This window comes from Sinocyclocheilus grahami, unplaced genomic scaffold (assembly GCF_001515645.1).
Source record: "Sinocyclocheilus grahami isolate Dianchi unplaced genomic scaffold, SAMN03320097.WGS_v1.1 scaffold752.1, whole genome shotgun sequence".
Classification (NCBI taxonomy): domain Eukaryota; kingdom Metazoa; phylum Chordata; class Actinopteri; order Cypriniformes; family Cyprinidae; genus Sinocyclocheilus; species Sinocyclocheilus grahami.
Genome location: NW_015505931.1, coordinates 249,361 through 259,222, shown reverse-complemented (window position 1 = coordinate 259,222; position 9,862 = coordinate 249,361). Strand labels below are relative to the sequence as shown.

The 9,862-nt window shown below is 38.4% G+C and overlaps 1 long non-coding RNA gene across 1 annotated transcript; it reads right to left on the bottom strand.

Annotated features, from left to right (window-relative positions):
* Nucleotides 1-8,217: 8,217 nt before the first annotated feature.
* On the bottom strand, nucleotides 8,218-9,282 carry LOC107561031 (uncharacterized). The gene is made up of 2 exons (XR_001605796.1): nucleotides 9,209-9,282; nucleotides 8,218-9,106 (listed from the first exon to the last, which is right to left on the bottom strand). It is a non-coding gene; the product is annotated as an uncharacterized lncRNA (long non-coding RNA).
* Nucleotides 9,283-9,862: the final 580 nt, after the last annotated feature.

Here is a 9,862-nt window from a genome sequence, read left to right as displayed (position 1 = left end):
AAAAAAGGCTTGGATTTGGGTCTGTTCCTCGCAGTCGTATGGATTCTGAAGATTTGGATTACAGCGCGCTAACAAAATTGTTTCATTTCGTAATTATGTTGCGTTTTTGGTGTATTTTATAGTTCTATTGTCAGTCACAGCATGTTAGAGAAAACGAAAGATAGCCTTTTGTGGCCCATGACAATCAAAGTAAACATTACATGACAAGTAAAGGTTAAACGATTGCAGAAATGTTATTTATTTTAAGGTTTAAAGTGAAGTCTTGTTTAACATTATGTAGGCATATTCTTGGAAACGAGCTGGCAGCAGAAATCACAACAAAACGAAATGTTATCATTTCATAAGTAAATGAGTAAACAATTTACCGCAATAATGCAATTGAAAACAAGGTAATTCATATGACAACTAAAAACTAATCAAATTAATGACGCAATTTCAATATTCATAAGGATTCATTTTTAGGTGTCGTCAATACGTCAATTTTGAACGTTTAGATGCTGAAAATACGTAAGTATTTGTACGTTTTAGTGCCTGTAAAAACGTAAGTAAATATACGTTTTATAGAACCACATTTTACGTAAAATACATACGAATTATCATGAGATCATGTTGGTTTATTCAGATCAATCTGTAATGATATCAAATAAGAGTTAAATGTCCACATATTTCATTTAATAACAACAATTATGTAATGTGTTCTGTTGTTGTTAGTAGTAGTAGGCTATCGGATTCGCAATAACTTTTGATCAGGCATTAAAAACAGCTATCACCACCTAAGGGAGATTTCGAACACACACAAGCGAAGAGATTTAGCATGGAGGATGAAAACCACACTCAACAAGTGAGTAAAGTCGTTTTTTTATCTGATGGCATTCTCTTATGATTAAAGGTTGTTTTAGTTAATTAGGTGTGCAGTGTTACAAAGTTATTAGTACATGCCAGCTTTCTTATATTATAACTGGTGTTTGTAGGAACACTGTAGTAATCACAGGATGAATGGGCGATAAACAATCAGTAAAACAACGATTTCGATGCTAAACTATTGCATAATTTTAAATACGATTTGTAGTCAGTGGGTTCTAAAGTTACCATTGCGACCAGCTATAATCATAAGAAAATGCCATCAGATAAAAAAACGACTTTACTCACTTGTTGAGTGTGGTTTTCATCCTCCATGCTAAATCTCTTCGCTTGTGTGTGTTCGAAATCTCCCTTAGGTGGTGATAGCTGTTTTTAATGCCTGATCAAAAGTTATTGCAAATGTGATGGCCTACTACTACTACAACTACTAATAACAACAGAACACATTACATAATTGTTGTTATTAAATGAAATATCTGGACATTTAACACTTATTTGCTAACATTACAGATTGATCTGAATAAGACAGCAACTTTGGTGTATAAGACAGCAGGCTAACCGGGTAGCTGTATTTTGTGCGAACGATATAAATCATAATGTGATTTTGTAGAAATTGTAATCAGGTGCTAAAAAAAAAATAGTATCCATTAAAATGTCTTTACATCAAGGACCCGATCATGTAACAATGCACAGTACAAGCAGAGCGTTGAGCTTCTTGAGTCTGTTCAGTAAAGAGCGTTATGATTGGTGGATTAAAAGTTCACCGTGATTGGCTGAACGGAATATCCTCCAAAAAAAAGATATTTATGAAACTTAACCTGCCAGGAAGGTCTCAAAAATACCACACACAAATTCAAAGCAGTCCACGCATGTGTGATGATTTGCAAATGCAGATTCAACGATCCATAAATACATGTAACATCATTCATAAATGTGTGATGAAAATTAATTCAAGAACTTGATATATACATATTTGTGTAAACATTTTAAATTTATTTAGGTAAGATGCTTTTGTGTGAGCATTTGGGGAAATATTTATGCTTTTACTTCTGTATTTATGAATTGTGTTTTGAATTTACGAATCGGATTTTGTAAATGTAAATTGTGCTGTGAATTTATGAATTTTGTTTTATAAATTTATTATTTTTAATAAATTAAAGCCGATCTGGCTCCATATTATAATGACTTATACTGTCTTTTTACGTGTTGCGTTGCATCGCGCCGCGTAAACATAAAATGTCTGCATTTGCGATTGGAGAAACGACAAACAAGCGCTACTCTAAACTCGCGTTTGAATCATCAGTGGCAAATTCTTTAAATATGGAAACGTACTTACAGACTGTGAGTCAGAACAGCCGCATTATAGTCTACTCTACCAGGATCAGGTAACAGTCCTCCATAAAATGCGCTGCACACATCTGAATATTTGGGTTAAACTGTTCTGGAACAGTGTTGTAAATACAACTTAACCACTGATTTATAGTTGTGTCCTCTTTTGGAAGGCCAAAGTAGTTTCGCTTTCACAATGAAAAACACAGCATCACACACGGTGGGCTTGTGTGAGCGGCGGCCTGTGGGCTAGAGTGAGGAACGGCCGGCGGGCTTGAGAACGGTGCGGATTCGACTAAGGAGTGGCCGGTGGGCTTGCGGCAACCACATGTGACGACCCCGGGCTGGACTCCGCTTCGTCCACGGTGAAAGCCGATCTGGCGATCCACAGCGTGAAGTTGATGTATTTCCTCAGCGACCAGCACCGATCAGCTCTAGGCATGACGAAGCGGATATCGTCCTCTTTTGGAAGGCCAAACAAAGTAGTTTCGCTTTCACAACGAAACACACAGCGTCTCCACGAGTCACGACATGGAGGCGGCGGCAACAACAATACTACAGCGAGAATAAAAGTTACGCTTTCTTTCTTTGCTGTTATGCAAATCTTCCCACACATTGGCGTAGACATGTGGGGGCATGTTTAAACGAGGCGTTTTAGGAGGGCGTGGACAAGTCTTAACTTTTGTAAAGAATATCTCTTTGGATTTGAGACTTTAGTCTTTGCACCTTTAGGGATCTTCTCTATGCACGAACAGCTTGTAACACTCCAAAGAGAAAGGAAAATTTGAAATTGCACCATATGACCCCTTTAAATAAACCAAATTAAGTTATTTAACTGCTTTTAGATGAACAAACATATTTTTGACAATATATTTAAGTGCAAACATAAATGTGCCTGTTTCTGTTCATTTTAACAGCAAAAAGGCAGGGGGAAATCACTGTATATTTGAAACAGACGCTTAGCGACCCCTACAGGTATTTGGAGACACTGAAGAGATGAAAATATACATTAAACAAATACAATCAAAGTTAATCGAACGTTCAGCTAAATGTTCCATTTGACATAATGTTTCATCTCTGGGTTATGCGTTAGGCTACTTTTATTTTAAAGTTTAGTTTCATTATTACAAAGGTCTTTGTTGATAGTGTTTACATTTGTTCTTGTTCTCCCAGTTTTGCCTCATGTCATGACTTGCACTGAGACAAGTCTTGACACAAAGCAAGAAGAAAAGGCAAAGAAACGGCTCATAAACCAGACAAGGAGCTGTCTTGAAACTTGGACTTGGGTCAAAATGTCACCTGGCCAGAATTTTAAGAAAGCTGTGTTATATCATTATCCCCTCATACCGAAATGTATTAAATAAAAATTTTAATGTACAAGTATATGACTTTGACTTTAATAATGATCATATTTAGTTGCTTCGTGATGTTAGCAAATTTGACCTCTGCATTCAAGCATGTAGCCTACTTTCACTGGGCCTCACAGCAATTGGACTAATTACTTGGAAAAACAACAGTTTTATTAATGAAAAACAACAGTTTACTCGAAAAAGAAAATGTCAGGATGTCAGTTTAAAATAACAAGTTAGCGAGACTGTAAAGCATGTTTTCAACAGATCAAATACTTTTACAGACATTTGTTTTTTGCATTAATCTCTTGTGAAGAAGTGTGCTTATGCATATTGAATGTGCACATATTAAAAGTAGGACCTATTAAAAAAGTGCTTGCAGATAATAATTAAATAAAATGCCACTTAAGTGTACATAAAGAGAGTACACTTTTATGAAGCAAGAACAAAAAGTACACTTTGTAATAATGTCAAATTAAAAGTTTTACTTTTAAAGAAGTACACTTTTTATGTGTTGACTAACATAATTTAAATTTTATCGGACCCACTTTATATTAAAGGGGACCGAACACACACAATTTCACCCAATCTCATATTAATCTTGAGTACCTATAGAGTAGTACTGCATCCTTCATATCTCCAAAAAAGTCTTTAGTTTTATCATATTTATAAAAGAAAGATTTTCTTCTTTTATTCTCTCCGAAAACAGCCGAGCTCCTGGAGGCGCGCCGTGGGTGGAGCTAAAGAGTGACGAGCACTTGAGCTCCGATTGCCAACAAAACACAGACATTTGATGCAGTTTCACTGTCTTCAGTTCTGAATCATGACCGGGATCTTTTATTGCTGGGACTGCTCCATCTTTCAGTATCAAACGATGTGCAAATCCAGCGTCGAACTGGGCTTTGTTTATAGAACGTTTGTCAACAAACACACTTGCGAAACTCCATTGCTGAACAAGGTTAACTTTCCCTTACAAGCAAAAACACACCTCTTTAGAGAAATTCTTCCCAAGCGAGTCCCGTGCAGCGCTGCTGAATGAAGCACATTGATGGGCGCGCTCTTGCTCTCACTCTGGTTGATGTGTGCACGGGCGCGCTCTTCCGGGAGAAATGTAAACAACTCTGAATGCATGAAACAGCATTGTGCCCCCCCTCCCCCCTTAAAGGGGAAGCAGCCTATAAATACCTGCTACTGTCATTTAATTCTAATCAAACAACAAAACACAGCTTTGACAAAGATTCATCTATATTTAATTTATACAGTGAACACTATGCAGTGTTATTTTACACTTAATTATTATATTTCTTTACCTCAACACTACTGAACTTATTTGTATTTATTTGTGCTTGTAATTTGTGTATTTGTTTTACTGGCTGTTCACTTGTCTTTACTCATGTTTGAACTTTATTGGTTAGGTTAGTAGCTAGTTTTTGCTGTGGTATAGAAAAAATACTTAGCTTTAAGTTATAAATGGAAAGCAAAGCTACATTAAGCTTATGCCCCCCCCCCCCCCCCCCCCCAGTGTCTTTAACTACTGTGTACTTACATTTAAATTAATCAATAGATACATTGTACTTATTGTGTACATACACATTTTACATTGTACTGATATTTAAAAAAATACCTGCATGTAGTTGCATATGTAACTAATTTCTGTAGTTACATCTATAATTACTCTGTTAACCCACCCTTATCACACCAAGGTCACCCATACCACACCTCAATAGCAATAAAATCGTTTTGCAATACAACATGAACAAGTATACTGTATTTTTTTTTTTTTTACCTAAGTACATAGTGGTGATCATGATTTCACCAAGTACAACATGTCAAGGACTAGGCTGGATTCAGGTGCGGGTTCAACAGAGGCTTTATTGTACAGAGATCGATCACCACGGGCAATGAGCGCCTCCGCGGACAGTTCGTGTGGATGTGGAATCCCCAATCACACAGATGAGTGGATAGCAGCGGCTGGAACAAGCTGCAACAGCGGCAGTGGAGACGAAGCCGTAAGGGCAGCTCGCTAATCCGCCGTTTTAACGTTGTGGATCAAGTGGCCCATGGTGGCGGTGGGGTTATGGTATGGGCAGGCGTATGTTATGGACAACGAACACAGGTGCATTTTATTGATGGCATTTTGAATGCACAGAGATACCGTGACGTGATCCTGAGGCCCATTGTTGTGCCATTCACATGACCTGACCAACATCACCTCATGTTGCAGCATGATAATGCACGGCCCCATGTTGCAAGGATTTGTACACAATTCCTGGAAGCTGAAAACATTCCAGTTCTTGCATGGCCAGCATACTCAACGGACATGTCACCCATTGAGCATGTTTGGGATGCTCTGGATGCCAATTGCACGCTCCCTCAAAACTTGCGACATCTGTGGCATTGTGCTGTGTGATAAAACTGCACATTTTAGAGTGGCCTTTTATTGTGGCCAGCCTAAGGCACACCTGTGCAATAATCATGCTGTCTAATCAGCATCTTGATATGCCACACCTGTGAGGTGGATGGATTATCTCGGCAAAGGAGAAGTGCTCACTAACACAGATTTAGACAGATTTGTGAACAATATTTGAGAGAAATAGGCCTTTTGTGTACATAGAAAAAGTCTTAGATCTTTGAGTTCAACTCCTGAAAAAATGGTGGCAAAAACAAAAGTGTTGCGTTTATAATTTTGTTCAGTGTATGTACGGTCGCCGTGATTTTGCCAAGTAAGACATGTTCCTGGATCAACATCTTTTGTTTATCCTGGATCAACATTACTGTCCAAAAATATAGACTAAACACAATCCCTACCCATAATTTATTCCTAAAATCAGTGTGAAATGATAGCTGATTAACAAGGGTGTAGAAGCACCTAACCCTGATCGTAAGCTTAAAACAGATATTTCCTGAAAATTATCCCTCAATTCTGATTGGTTAATTGGAATGTTGTTCCAGGATCAACAAGGATGTTAATCCAGGAACATGTTGTGCCCAGTCTCGGGTCTGATCACCTGTTCCTTGCTGTCTCTGTATTTGGGTGTTTGTTGTGTGTTGTTGTGCGTGGCTTGTTTTGACAGCTCGCCACGTGCGCATTTGTCAGTATGATTGTTTCCCCACCCTCGTTTCTCTGCTCGCCTCGTTTCATACCAGATTCTTGTTATCTCATTAGCTTCCCCTTATAGCTCCTCGTGTTTCTCTGTCTTTTGTCAGATTGTTGTGAGTATTCCCTTGCTCTGACTGTCATTGTTTGTATCGCTTTCCAGTCCTGTCTTGTCTCGTCCAGGCTCCAGTGCTCGTAGCTGCCTGTTTATTTTCCCGCACCTCTCTGTGCATTCCGAAACCTGTGGGCTCCCTCCGGCATCCGCCTACCCTAGGACTCTGCAGTCTCGTTGTTGGGCTGCTCAGCCTCTCGCTCGGCGAGCTGTCCTTCCGCCGGAACTGCTTCAGTGTATGACAGTCAGCGGAAGTGAGAGAAAAGTGTTTATTATGTTTGAAATATGGATCTTTTTTCTTTAAAAGACACATGGATTCGCTACAGGGGGGCTTTATTCACCCCCCGGAGCCGTCTGCGGCACATTTTATTATGAATGCGTGAGCTTTATTTGACGACTTGTGGACTGTTCAACTGCAAAACCCGCTGACTGCAATGATAGAGCTTGGAATAGCCAGGACAATTTTTAATATAACTCCGACTGGATTCGTCTGAAAGAAGAAAGTCATATACACCTAGGATGCCGCGAGGGTGAGTAAAACACAAGCTAATTTTCATTTTTGGGTGAACTAACCCTTTAATTCTACCCCATACCTAAACTTAATAACTGCCTTACTAACTTTTAATAAGCTGCTAATTAGGAGTTTATTGAGGGAAAAGTTAATAGTGAATATTGTGTTCCCTAATCTAAAGTGTTACCATTTAAACTAGAATACATTTTCATTAAATTGCAAATAACATGCAATTAAGTGTCCGAAAGCATTACATTTGATTTGCATTCAAATTTATTTGTATTATTTCCATAATAAGTGCTCTTTTTAAACGTATGCATATTATTAAAGTTAAATGTTAATGTTTCTACAGTACAGACGACCATTAGTTTAGTTTAGTTTAATGTACCATTAGTACATAGTTCACCCTTACAGACTGTAATGGGAAAGTAGATACTGAGCAAAAGCAAAACTGCCTTCAAAATCAAATGACCTAAGACAGGACACTGCTGCCACCTGTAGACGTGAGGGCGTTGTGTAAAGCAGTGTGACTATGAGCTGCTTTCACTTTCACTTTGACTTCTTAGCCGTTACCATGTAAACACACCTGTTCATAGTACACCTAACTATAGCTTGTGATAAAATATTATGGATATGGACAATTAGAAGAAACACTGGTAATGTATTTTTGTTGGATGACAGAATGTTTCTATTCTCAGGACAGTAGACAAATATTTTTCACAAACACTTTTTCTTTTTTTTCTTTTTTTTTTGAGAAAAGCTCATGTACAATAAAAAATTAACAGACTGTTACACACTTCCTCCAAGGAGAATAATACAGCACCGTTTTGGCATACGTCAAACGTAACAAGGCAATAAGAACTTTTTTGTTGAACATGGACTACTTGATGACAATTAGATGCATTGACTGTACACTGTGGCTGTTGTTTGTATTTTTGTACGTTTTAAAACTTTTTAACAAACACATAACAGTTTGCTCACATGCACCTTTTCCAGCACACCTGTTATTGACTAGAGGGTAATGTTTCATTGCACCCTCATGTTTGTTGTTCTTTTATCTCTGAATTGTATTTATTGATTTAATTGTGTTTTTGTTCTGTTGTAATAAATATCTCTTCCGCGATCAGTAAGTCAAGGTTTATACTTTTTTCTTTACATCAAAATTTTTTTTTGGCAATGATGGATGTGACATGGAATAATTCAAACCTTGTCTCTAAACCAGCAAGCCTGAGGCACCACAAATTGGGCACCACAGTTCATAAAGTGCTGACAAAAACATAACACAAAAAAGAGAGAGACAAACACTGAGTCAGGGAGACATTTCTTAGGCTAACGTGAATATAAAAAAAACCCTGACTGGGAGAACTTTGATGGCAAATTTTGGCCTATGATTTGCAGTATCTGAGAGTAGCAGGGCACACCCGGGATCTGTTTTTCCTTAAGGGTCTGATCTTAGTCAAGATAAGACTGAGAGACCAACACTTAACACATTCAAAGACATCCTTTGAACAAATCACAGCTCAGAGATTTGTGGCACGCTTCTCTGTCTAAATTGTCCTGATCTTAATCTGTTCTTTGTGGCTTATGTCATTTTATGAATACAGTTATGCAGAGGATGGGCACTGACCACAGAACAGCACATTTACTCTGAGATGCTCGTTTCACATAGGCCCGGACCTTATCTTTAAGTGAGGCAAATCCTTAGCCGAAGATGAGAGAGGATTTACCCCCCGGTGGGTTTCTACGACCAGAAGGAACCCCAGCTGCAGGCTGCTCACTTGCAGAGAGGCAAGGTGAAGCTGGTGTGTCATCCTGCTCCTGAATAGGTTCAGGTTCTTCTGTGCTATCTGTGAACATAAAAATGAAAATAAATAGTAATTATCAGATAATGTAATAACATTTCATTTAAAATATATGGAAAGAAAATGTTCTTTTTATTTGTTTTATACTACTGTATGCCATTGATCCATTTGTCAGAAGGTTGAAAGTATCAAACTGATATCCTTCGACTGGATGGAATCATAGTCTGATGCAAAAAAAATCAGAATCTGTGACCATCATACACTACGTGATTTTCTATAAGATCTGTGAACTTTAATCTGTAGACAGGCTCTGACTTTCGGCAACTAGCGTCGACTTACCCAAACTACACTGAACAAAATTATAAATGCAACACTTTTGTTTTTGCCCCCATTTTTTCATGAGCTGAACTTCTATGTACACAAAAGGCCTATTTCTCTCAAATATTGTTCACAAATCGGTCTAAATCTGTGTTAGTGAGCACTTCTCCTTTGCCGAGATAATCCATCCACCTCACAGGTGTGGCATATCAAGATGCTGATTAGACAGCATGATTATTGCACAGGTGTGCCTTAGGCTGGCCACAATAAAAGGCCACTCTAAAATGTGCAGTTTTATCACACAGCACAATGCCACAGATGTCGCAAGTTTTGAGGGAGCGTGCAATTGGCATGCTGACTGCAGGAATGTCCACCAGACCTGTTGCCCGTGAATTGAATGTTCATTTCTCTACCATAAGCCGTCTCCAAAGGCGTTTCAGAGAATTTGGCAGTACATCCAACCGGCCTCACAACCGCAGACCA